This window comes from Notothenia coriiceps, unplaced genomic scaffold (assembly GCF_000735185.1).
Source record: "Notothenia coriiceps isolate Sejong01 unplaced genomic scaffold, NC01 NC01_scaffold00019799, whole genome shotgun sequence".
In the NCBI taxonomy this organism is placed as follows: Eukaryota; Metazoa; Chordata; class Actinopteri; order Perciformes; family Nototheniidae; genus Notothenia; species Notothenia coriiceps.
Window position 1 is genome coordinate 341,335 of NW_011352500.1, and position 12,411 is coordinate 353,745.

The 12,411-nt window shown below is 43.2% G+C and overlaps 2 protein-coding genes across 4 annotated transcripts in view; one reads left to right on the plus strand and one right to left on the minus strand.

Annotated features, from left to right (window-relative positions):
* Positions 1 to 3,917, minus strand: part of LOC104952321 (disabled homolog 1-like) — a 90,850-nt gene extending 86,933 nt beyond the window's left edge. For all 3 annotated transcript variants that reach the window (XM_010779130.1, XM_010779131.1, XM_010779127.1), the window contains exon 1: positions 3,575 to 3,917. The gene's annotated coding sequence lies outside the window, so the exon portion shown is untranslated. The remainder of the gene's footprint in view (positions 1 to 3,574) is intronic.
* Positions 1 to 12,411, plus strand: part of LOC104952328 (tetratricopeptide repeat protein 28) — a 61,529-nt gene that overhangs the window by 23,594 nt on the left and 25,524 nt on the right. The window lies entirely within an intron of this gene.

Genomic DNA, 12,411 nt, shown 5'->3' on the forward strand with positions numbered 1-12,411 from the left:
ACACATACATATATATATACAAACATGTACGTATACATATATACACATACTTACACTGAACAAAAATATAAACGCAACACTTTTGTTTTTGCTCCCATTTTTCATGAGATAAACTCAAAGATCTAAAACATTTTCTACATACACAAAATAACCATTTCTCTCAAATATTGTTCACAAATCTGAAAAAATCTGTGATAGTGAGCACTTCTCCTTTGCCGAGATAATCCATCCCACCTCACATGTGTGGAATATCAAGATGCTGATTAGACAGCATGATTATTGCACAGGTGTGCCTTAGCCTGGCCACAATAAAAGGCCACTCTGAAACGTGCAGTTTTGCTTTATTGTGGGGGTCTGGGGGGGTCCGAAAACCAGTCAGGGTAATGTTGTGAATCGAGTGGCCTGTGTTCATCGTCCATAACATACGCCTGCCCATACCATAACCCCACCACCACCATGGGCCACTCGATTCACAACATTACCCTAACCCTAACCCTAACCCTAACCCTCACACCAGATACTGACTGGTTTTCGGANAGAAGTGCTCACTATCACAGATTTTTTCAGATTTGTGAAAAATATTTGAGAGGAATGGTTATTTTGTTTATATAGAAAATGTTTTAGATCTTTGAGTTCATCTCATGAAAAATGGGAGCAAAAACAAAAGTGTTGCGTTTATATTTTTGTTCAGTGGTAGATAAGAAAATCCTTATAAAAATAAAAGTATTCCCCAAAATGTCAAACTACTCTGAGCTTGTTTTACAGCTTGTAAGTTAAGAGACTTTGCTTCTGACACATGGTTGCCGCCACCCTCCCGTTGCACTCTCAACTTCAGATGCACCTGTCATGTTGATTTCACTCCCAGTGGAGCATGAGCATCATCCAGCATCCCGCATGCTCCGCTATCTGAGCAATCTTCTCCTTTTGTTCAACGGAGTCAACCCGGATCACCTCTGACCTGCCACTGCCAGGGGCGACATCTCCATTAATGAGTAGACTGGATGTGATAAGGCCACCAGCAAAATGAGAACTCAGACACAATCTTGTGAGCTCATTAAAAGCTACTTTTATGAAAGATTTAGGCCACTCCGGCAATCGTGCGTCTAATGCTGAAACGCTACATTGAGGTTGGCGTAACCCCCCTGTTCGTTAGATGCATTATCTCAGAGCACTTGGGAAATCTTAAGGGAGTTCAAGTTGAGGTAATGCCAACGCAGTATGAAAGGAACAAACAAATGTGAAACACAGATGCCTTTCAGCAATACAAAAGGCAAGAGGTAACACTAAGGAGAATGGGCGAGACAGCCCTATGGATCGCAAGAGTTCAAGACAACAACAGCCTAAATGTTGTCCCTGCTTTGTTGCAATTGTGCTGGGACAACAAACCAAAATAACCCAACCACTTTCACCATTTTACAATAATTGAGAAAGGGGAAAAGGCATTACGGTCTTAATCGGATAAGATATAGCTCACATATCCACCCGCAGCTTCTGCTGTCAGGAGCTAAATTAAGTGTCTTGAGTCCACTGAGACCCAACAAAGAAGCCCATACTGGAGAAGTTAATGCTCTCTAGTGTTTTGTTCAGCTCCATCTTAAGCCCCCCAAATCACACTGGGCTGCAAAGAACTGTCTTGGGATGACAACTGGAAATCGTAATGTATGCTTGCGTGTGTGTGCACGTTCACCAAATGTGTCCTACAATCAAGCCAGTGAGTGAAGCTTAGGATCTGTTGCAGAACATCCTCTATAAGGAGATTACTATAGGCAGTTTGGACCATTGGCAGGAGTCACCAATGAACTTTGGCACCAATGTCAAAAAGTTAACGCCGAGCTTTGCATACATCCCGACGAGCAGCGACATAAACACAACATGTGGCCATTTGAGCCTCTGGGCAAGATGTGGTTAATTTCATCAGCATCTAATTTTATAGCTGCTAGCTGTGTTGTTAGTGATTTTCCACAGCAATAGCCGAGGCCATTTCCCATTGAGGCCTGGTGTTACATGAGCACTCAGTGCACGCTGATAGACATATGGCCAAGCACTGAATTGTGCATTTGAACTGGTCATGTTGGCTTATAAAACCATTGGGGGATTTGAATAGGTTTAAAAATAATAATCATGAAAGGAAGGAAGGGGTTAAACACCCTATAACCCCACAAAACCTAGTGTTTTCATGTTATTGCACGCTAGTCCCTGTTTGTGGATATCTAACAGCCGCCAACCTGCACTGCAGTCATAAGGAGATCAACTGATAATGATGTAGCGACCCACATTGTTTTCACTGGTAAAGTATGGCCCAACCTCTGGTTCCCCCTAAGATTTACACCATTAGTTCTGATAGCACTGGTGCTGTTGTTTGCAATGTTTTCACTGTTAGCACCGTTAGCTGCTAGCCAAGGTATTGCCTGTTGCCATGTTTAGAGCTGTGTGTGGGCAATCCTTTAATCATATCCCCTGCATTTCAAATTGAAAAACTTTAAGATTACCTAAAGAAGTTATTTTTTTGGCAAATAATCCATTTTGCTTTATATATTATTTTTTCAAAGAGGTAATTATGAGTAATTAACAGCACTATGCCTACTGTAAATACTTTAATAATGTCAATATATGGTAACATAAAATCTAAATCAAATACTTACAAAGTAAAATGAAAGTGAATTAAATAGTATGCTAATCAAATCTATGGCCAATGAAATCGATCCATTTCTCATCGGGAAAATCCAAATGTGGGCGCAACAACTGCATGCCCTAACGCAATTCAGACCCTCTACCATGATCAGACGAATCCACAATTAGCAGGATTCTTTTTTATCACCGCAGTGACCCATGATCGGTAATAAAGAGCCAAAGCCCACTCCAGGCCCTGTGCGCTGTCTGAGGCAGCCCGGCTCTGCTCTGCCGGTCAGCCCGGTGCCACCGCGCGCTCCCATCCACAGGTCCCCCCGCTGCAGCCCACCGAGCATTTTCGAACAGTTTCTGAGCACCGATCAATAAATGTATCAACAAATGCGTCATCATCCACTCAGCATCAGAGCCGGTTAAGCAGTCGATTGAAGATGACTTACTGGTGTTGCAGCAGGACATCTCTTCATTTGAATATTTGTGGAGGGAGGGAGGGAGAGGGGGGGGGGGCAGACGTGGCTGGAGAAGCTCAAAGCTTTTCCTGATACTTATCTGCACAAAAAGCAACATAACCGAGGGAAGTCATGCATCGAAATCATATTCAGAACCATATTTCCAATTATTGCGCAATTTCAATATGGGACAGCAGCTTATTTGACAGGCGACCGGCGTTTACGCTTTAAAGGACTCCACGTTCACATCCACCAAGCAACCATCGATGGTCATCCTCATGATCACAATTTCTGATCTCGTTAGGTGCATTTTCATCACATATGAGACTGTTTCTCAGTCATCCATAGCGGACTGCTCCGCAACCCATTTTCATTCCGCGGCCAAGGCATCCTATCCATAAATCTTGACATGTCGCGGAGCTGCCTCGCATCCTTAAGCAGCTCTGACACTTTCACCGCTTTTTAAAACACTCCTTTAATAGCAGAACTGCACTTACCTTTTCTTAGCGGATGCTTCTCCGGAGTGTCCCATTTATGCGTTTTAATCCACATCTGTGTCCCCTTCATTTGAGCGCTCTATTTTCCCCCCAATGAGAGAGAGAGAGAGAGAGAGAGAGAGATGGAGAGAGAGGCAGGGAGCGTGCTTAAGAAAATCCATTTGTTAATTCCATTTTCCAAGGTGAAATCACATTGCCTCGCTTTTTACATGTTCAAAATTCTTCCACAATGCTAATATCCGGTGAAAAGCTCTATTTTCTTTTTTTCCTGCCCCTTCTCTTCGGCTCTGAAGTTGCCTGGTTACCTCCGTTTCTCATTCAAGGAGGCTGAGGGCTGCATACAGCGACCAATCATAGCAGCAGGCGGAGAGATTAACTATTTCTTGGCTCCACTATTCTAGACTCCGGCAAAAATGAGGAGAGTGGGCGGGGTAACTGGGCCCCCGGTGACAGATTTTTTTTTTTAAATGCACAGAGAATAATGTAGAGAGAGGGGATCCGTTAGAGGGAGAATGTGTGCAGGGAGGGGGGAGGGAGGGGATTAAAAAATGTTCTAAAAAATAAAGGATTGGGTGGAGGGAGGAGGGACCAGTTGCCACTTCTCACTACAACAAAGATGTAAGAGAGTGATATTCCAGCCTCGCAGGATGTTATGTAAAATGACCCTTTTACATCCCCTTCAATGGACAATAGGTCTTAAAGGAGCCGGGATCAGTCTCTTATCTGAAATCCCCCAAAAAGCAATCCATCAGGGTAATTGATCGCCCCCCTTTAACCACCCATCCGTCAAGCCAGCGCTCTCCCTCCCCCCACCCCGTCCCACCCCAGCCTCCTCATCATAGGCCGTATCGATTCCAATTCCCCCCCACCTCCACCAGCTGGGGTGAAAAGGTGTAGGGGAGTGAGCCGGCATCAATCTGTGGTACAAGGCACGTGGGGGCATGATGACCCCCCACCTCGAAGGGGCTACTACATCCAGGTCATGCCCCCACACCTCACACACACACACACCTCACACACACACACACACACACACACCTACTGTATGAAGGCCCTGACCTTTGTGAATGGCCCCACACCAGTGGCTTCAGATTGGCCGCAACGGGGTGCAGCGTAGAAGTGCTGGTGCATTATGGGGAAACAGTCGGGGGTCCTGAAAGCGAAACAACAAGCTTCTCAAACAGATAGCAACCAGTAAGAGAGGTGGGGTTGGCAGGGGGCACTTTGCAAAGGGGTTGTGCACCAGACTGTCTGGGACATTCCGGCAGATCAAAATAAGTGATTGTTTTTGTTGCTTACGTCTTCATTCTTGTGTTTTTTGAAGTTATTTCACATCGTGCATCACTAAAGGATGTCCGTCATATCTGATGATGCACCAAAGAGTTCACACGTGTTGAAAAAAAGTAAAGTTTGTTCTTTTCATTTTGTTGTTGTTTGTGTTGCAGCTGCTGAGTGTGATTGATGCATCGCTGGCGTTGCTCCATCCCACGGATTACAAATGAAAACAACAGTGTTGGGGTGCCCCCCTCCCCCACTGCCGGACAAGTGCAGTGTGTGTTTACAGTTGTGTATGCAACACACACTTAGCGGGTTTATTGACATGTATCTCTTGGCTTGAGCATGGCTTAATCCCGCTGCTTTCACAGATAGACTCGGTCTTCCTCTTTTTGTCTGGTGTGACCGGCATAGCCCATTATGCGTTTACACACACACAGACACAAACACACACACATACACACAAAGTACAGTAGGCCTACCATATCGTTTTGTTTACTGGGGAGGGAGGCTGCTTTGTGGGTTCTAATCCCCTCTGAAACCTGCCCTCCCTTTAGCGGCCACCCCTGACACTGTGTACACACACGCAAACACACACACACACACACACACACACACACACACACACACACACACACACACACACACGCACACAGGACTCTACTCTTTGGTTATTAAAAAAACAAAGGAGGTCAGTGTCAGGCAGCTGGATCCTGTGAAGCGAGCACTAATCCACATTTTCAAGGCCCACAGACAAAAAGAAGCCTCACAGATGAAATGTTTCACGAGTGACGCATCAACTCATCGCTGTGGTGCCACCTTGTTCATCCATCCATCCACCCACCTTCACAACAACAGAGTATGTATGTTGTTGTTCAGGCTCTTAGTAGGTTGCATTAATAGCACAAATAAAGAGGGGAGGGAGGAGGGGGGAGATTAGATTTTTCTCCCCCTCCCTAATCGTATTCCACTTCTGCGAAAGGCTTTGATTTCCATGTAGATGGAGCTGTGTTGATAAGGGCGGGGAACTGCCCTGGAGAAATGAGGCAGAGCGATAAGTTAAAGCGAGCAGATCCCCATCCAGACAACAACAAAAAAAGACAAAGAGGAGAGTCATCACCCCACATGGCGCTTAATCTTCAATCCAGAGATTACCGCAGTTAAAATTCTCATCGCTGCTCCCTGCCAAATGATAAGTCATCTCCCAGAGGAGAGGTGGTTAACTGGTTCACCCCACCCCCCTGCGGAACCTTGGAGCGAAAGCTGATCAATAACTAGTTCCTGGTTTCAATGACAGAGTAGCAGCTTTGTGATCACGACAAAACATACGTACTACAATGGCAGAAAACAAGCTCAATGAAGAAACACGACGCACCAATTCGCTATTTTCTAAGCTTGTAACATGCTTAAGACTTGACCACTAATTAGGACGTCCAGCTGTATTCTTGACACAAGAAAACAGCCACAGAATGAGCGTGTTATCGACGAAAGAGGGCCGATTTCCCACTATTGTGCTACGTTCTATGCTAATGGCCTGTTTTAATCAAGTCAAATCGTATTGTCGTATCAGTGTGTGATTAGCATTCAGAGTGGGGAGAAGCCTGACATCGATAAATGACATGCAACTATTGACCCCGACCGCTCTGGCTGCTGAAAAGTCCCGCTCTTTTTATCAGTCTCACCCAGGTCTCTTCATTTCCTGTAGCAGGGCTCAGCGTAATGTGCTCCAACACCAGCAGGTGTGGAGGCCAAGCTCCTCAGGGGACGAAGCACCTGTGTTAAAGGAATGCACCCATGTTTTTATCGTTGGGAAATAAGCAGTTTGTTCAAGCCAACCGTCATGTCATGTAGACAGCACTCAAAAACATATGCCATGCTAACAATTGCTTATTGCTAAACCTAACCCTAGAAAACAACAAACAAGTGAAGAGAAGTATTTGGAAATATTGTAGCAGCATGAAAGATTAATAATGCATGATGTTCCTAAAAAAGTTTTAAAGATGCACTAATCATTACATTGGAAGGACACCTAATGAGCATGTTTAACGAGCAAAGTGTTGGTCGTAGTGACGCACCACAGGTGATAACCGGAGACAGGCCAATGTTTCTTGAGCCCCTAATCCTTTCAATCCATATTAGGCCCAATATTCCGTCAATATCTTCGTTGGCCAATGGAAACAAAAACTCACATACAGCGACAAAAACATTAACACATAGGTAGAAATGTAGCGATTGCCCATTGATTGAGCAAACCTATAATCCTGAAAGCCCAATGTCCCACTGGACCAAGAACCCAAATATCTCCAAATCCCTACAACAAAAGAAGCAAATTGCTTACTATATGCAGAATTCCTGATTTCTTTCCCTACTATGGTGGAGGCATGACCCACCCTAATCTGCCTCTGATTAGCTAGCACTTGTTGCAGTTGTTAGTTGGGGTAGTTGGGTGAACGAATGATGAATGGGATGTTAGTGTAAGAATATCAAAGTGGAATTCTGATCCGAGGGAACATAGAAACAATGTTTGAGGCATTTTAGCATCTTTCAGCTTGGTTGTCAGGCCAAAACATTACAGCTGTCTTTGGGGCGTAAAAGATCTGGTAAACATAGTGAGCACTGTATGCAGTGTGATATTAGAAAGACAAAGTTAGCCTCTACATGATCAACATAGTGGAGCATTGAGCGGTTAACAAGCCAGTCTGAAGTTTGTTCAGAACAAAAAGGCAAGAACAGACTAAATATTGGACTCCCATTAATCAACATGTCTCCAAATGAAGGTAGTGTTGTTTCTTAGCCGTTAGTTAACATGTTCCCCAATATCACCTTTTGTGTTAATGTGTTTACAGCTGTTAACTGCTACCAAAAATCTAGTTCTACTACTGTAAGCAACTTTCTATCTTAAAAGACTAGATGTTTTGCCAGCCGCCTTCCTTTTTCCCTCTCAGTTGTCACTTTAGATGATTTTGAAAAAGCAAAATGTTAAATAAGCAGAAGATTAATGCAACCAAAGAGCTCTGAAACATATGCAGTGCTGATGCTCGCCGGGTTTAACTATGTGTCTGTGTATGGAGGCACTCGTTTAGCTATGTGTGTGATGATCTTATGTGAGTGTTAAAGCAACAGCAGCTCATTAAACACATGAAGCAAGACCAGCTGTCTTATCAAGGTCAGGAAGGTCTGGAGAAAATCCTGCTCATAAAACACAGGACAATCAGACCATGGAAACTGCGATGTAGCCACTCTACTTTCTTTCAGAAAACACTCACATCTGTGTCTTTGTTCTAACCTTGGGTCTATTGAATGTGCCTGAACATAGTGGTGGAATTTTCCGAACATCAGCATTAAACTGTGATGTTTGTCAAGTGTGAATGCACCATTCCTATAAAGCTATGTCAACTCTGCACTCTCCTGTAACGGGTTAAACTGATTGTGCAGTGCAGTGTGTAAGACTCGTGCACTAGCCAGACGAAACGGGTCCTATCCGCTACAGTTTTCTATCATATAGACGGTCCGGCCACACGAGGCCAACCCGGAAACTCAGATAATGATAACGGATCCCAAGGTGGGTAGATCTGCGGACGCAACGCTCTGGGGGGCCAAACGGCTCCGTGATTACGCCCTATACGATAATTTCCTGATAAAAAAAATACTGACGGGCTGTCAGTGGGAGGGGGGGGAAAGAGAGACTCTGTGTATTATTGTTATATTATTATATAGAGTTGTTATTCATTTGTTTTAAAGCTCAATAAATAACAAAGAAGACCCTTGACCGGCACTTTTATAATCTTGTCCGGAAGATGTAAACTTTAACGGACATGTTGACCGGCGAAGAAAAATTCTAAAGGAAACTCTGCCGCACGGTTCCCTCATCCCTTGGAAGAGGCTGAGGGTGGGTGTTTTCATCTGCTGGACTAACCGGGGAGATTTACAGCAGGAGCACACGCTTGCCTCTGGGAGGGAGAAAAAGAGCCAGCGCCCTGCCTCTCCCCACCTCTGCTGCTAAATCCACCGCGGAGAATGACCATGGCAACCATGCATGCTCGGGAAGTCTTCTTCGCTGCTTTTGGTGTATTTTGTGGCGGAAGTACAGCGCCACTTACAGGCCCGGCATATGTACTACAGCGTCTCCAGCGGTCGAGCGGTCTCGTGTGGAAGGACACGTTTCTGGTGCCGATTGCGTGTGGACGGAATACTTTTTTGATATCGAATTTGGTTAGTCTCCGTGTGGCTAGGGCTAAACGCAGCATCAAGGATGACGAGGCTCAGGGTGTCACTGTTTATTAGCTACTGATATTAAGTCACAAGAACAGGAAATAAAGCAGATGGACAATGACAGGTGCCAGTTTTCATTTTGGGAGGGAGAATGCAATGCTTTTATTTCCATCTGCTGAGATGCATTTGTAATTAGGAGCGTTATCACAATGTGGCTACATTTCATCTGCACAGTATTTGGATACAGAATAGTGAACAGATATCTTCTGCAAGTTATTTGGAGCATCAACATCTAAATTGTGTAGACATTTGGCAAACCTCATGAGCTATTTACATACAGTTGTTCACAGAGACCACTCCACATTTTTCTTAAATCATAACCTCTACATGTGGTAGCCATTCCATTCCAGTCTGTTGAATTCCAACACAGATAAATAGCCAGTAGTTTAAAGAATAAAATAAAAATAAAAAATGTAAACCAGAGAAACTGATCATGCTGCAGTGGTCTCTTAATGTTTTTCAGAGCTGTATTGTTTGCCCCCATCATTAATGCCATTTTTTGTTTTGTGTCAATGGCATGTTGAATGTATTGATGTCATATGTTATTGTATGCATGATATACAGTATTGTGCACTTTTTTCAAAAATATTAGGCAACCTCTGGTTCTTAATAGCAGAGCATGTCTTAATCTTGCATTCTTTCTTTTAGCCAGCAGGGGGCGAGTCCTCTAGTTGGACAAATAAATCAGAATGTGAAGAAGTCTATAGAGAGGCGAAGTCCATCCTCTTCCGGGAGCCTCCATGGGACCCCGGAAGCGGAAAATTATACATTGAAGTCAATGGAGAGAGAAAAGTTATCTTTTGATCCCGTTTGAATTGTGCCACGAATGACACATATGATGTTTGTCAATCTTAAACAATCATTTCCATGTAAAAAAAGTCACAGTTTGCCGTAAAACTGTTGAAATATAAGACTATGAAAATTATGCAACTAGAAAGACTACAAATCCCAAATGCATGGTTGCGACTCGCAAATGAAAGAAGAAGAAGAAGATCTCGCAATTAAAGCAAAGAAGAAGAAGACTGATTTATTCCCTCCAATAAATATAAGAGATTGCTCCAATTCACTTTTACAAGATGCCTATGTGCTTTGTACCAGGTTGTAATCACAAAAGTGATCATACCACTTGCTCGTTCTATCGCTTCCCGTCTGATGAAAGGACCAGGAGCGTCGTTGGACCAAACATATCAGGTAATATACATGTTTTGCATGGAACATAGTCAAGTTAGCTACCTAGCTAGTAGCAAGCATGTTAGTTAGCATTACATTACATCACTTAGCCTTGTCATTTGTATTAGCCTTAACATGAAGTAAACCAAAATGTTAGACAGTAAGAGTAGTCATGATGGTAAGAATTTCGTGAAACATTTGAAGAGTAGCCTATCGCCCCCTCCACCAGGTGCTAAGGGGGCGGGAGGTAGGCTAACGCCACATTAGCATCAGCGATCTTTTCTACTTAATGCTATCTGCACAAATGGTTAACATTGAACATTAAAAGATCAGGCAGTTCAGGGAGAGTCAAAGGAAGGAAGGCAGGCAGGCAGCTTTGCATGACATTCTTCTGGACGTGTTTCATTGTGATGATAGGGAGAGTGAGTCAATCTGTTTGTTGGAAAGACAGTAGTTGAGTGATTACTGAGAGAAAATTATTAAAAGAGATAATTATTCAGTGTTGTTACTTTAAAGTGTTGTTACTGACCTTTTTCTCTTTTATTTTCTTTACCTCACCTGTAACTGCTGAGACCCTGAGGAACATGCACACTGGACTGACCTGCTCTGGCAACCTGATTTCCACTGTACGTAATAGTATTTGGTTATGGTATATATTATTTATATACATCAAAGGCACAATGCACCCCCCAGAGACACACATGTATTGAGTGTGATATTTTGCATTGGTCATGTGAAATCATCTTTACATACTAGAAACTGAGACTGCCAAGGCACACAGGGATAGGACAACGAAGTCTCCGGTATTGTCGTGAAACAACTAAATGGCGCTTGTCGCAACTAAATTTTTTTAGATTTAGTTAAAGTCAGGTTGAGAGTGTGTATTGGCCGTTTTTGTTATGTGTGGGAGTTGTATTTACGGTCTAACGTGTGGTTGTTGTATTATTTTATTCAAGTGTAGTTTCACATGGACATGGTAAATTTTATTTTTATTTTTTTGCACGTAGACTAACTGGAGTTAGGTAGGATAAGAGGTATAGACCTACTTTTTATTTTAGTAGAGGACAACGTATCGGGTGACAAAACTAGTTGCGCCTTAACCCACACCCAGGAACATGATGGCTCAGTCCGATCAGAAGGTGCGATTACGACGATATCCAAAACGTACTCCACTTATGAACTCCGAACTACACCGACGCCACCTATGCGTTTAAGGAAAAACGCATTAAACGTTTGTTGGGCACGAGAATAGCTACGAAGGTAGGGCAGGCAAAAAATTTTGTTTACAGGGTAGGTTCCCGTTTGGTTTCGCCCAGAGTAGTCGAAGAAAGCAAGGTATCAACTGATAACAAAGTGACACCAAACAACAACAACTTCATACATCGCAATCAACCACCGAGGTCTATTAGCCCATGGCTGACTTGAGTAGTCTACTCTTTGCAAGGCGCCGGACGTTTTTTAGTTCACCCGCTAATTTTACGGCAATTGAAAAAAATTGCACAATTAAAAACGCATTAATTAATTAGAATTAATTGCGCAATTTCAGGGGCCGGGGATTATCATATTATATAATATTCAAAGATGAATTAGTAAAAGCGGAAAGCCGTAAGCCAAAAGGCCGGTTGACAAAAGATAAAAGGCCTAGCCAAAGCCGGTTTCTTTAAAGGGGTTAAGCCACGTGGGATCAAATTTTCGCATGCTTCTGCGGACGGCGACGATTTGATTTGATCGCCGCTTAGGTTTCGGTCGACGTTTCCGTGGACCCCGAACTAATGGATAGCTGCCACGACAAACTTTTTCCGCGTTCTTCAAACGGTTCTCTGCTGGGGTCCCGATTTTGCTCCTTTTTTGATTCCATGTTAAAATATTAATATATATATAATAATAATAGCCAATAGCCATAGCCAGAACTTTCTCCTTCAATAGCCATAGCCAAAGTTTTTTGGTATAGCACCGTAGGGATTATGGTAACTGAATAAACATTGAACACAATTTTTTTATACTCGTTAACTGATCGTTCGTCTGGACGTCCATTGTCTCTTTGACCACTGACTACCTCGACCCTTCTCTCTTCTTACTCTTTCGTCTAGTTGAAATAATAGCCTATATTTTTTAAGTTA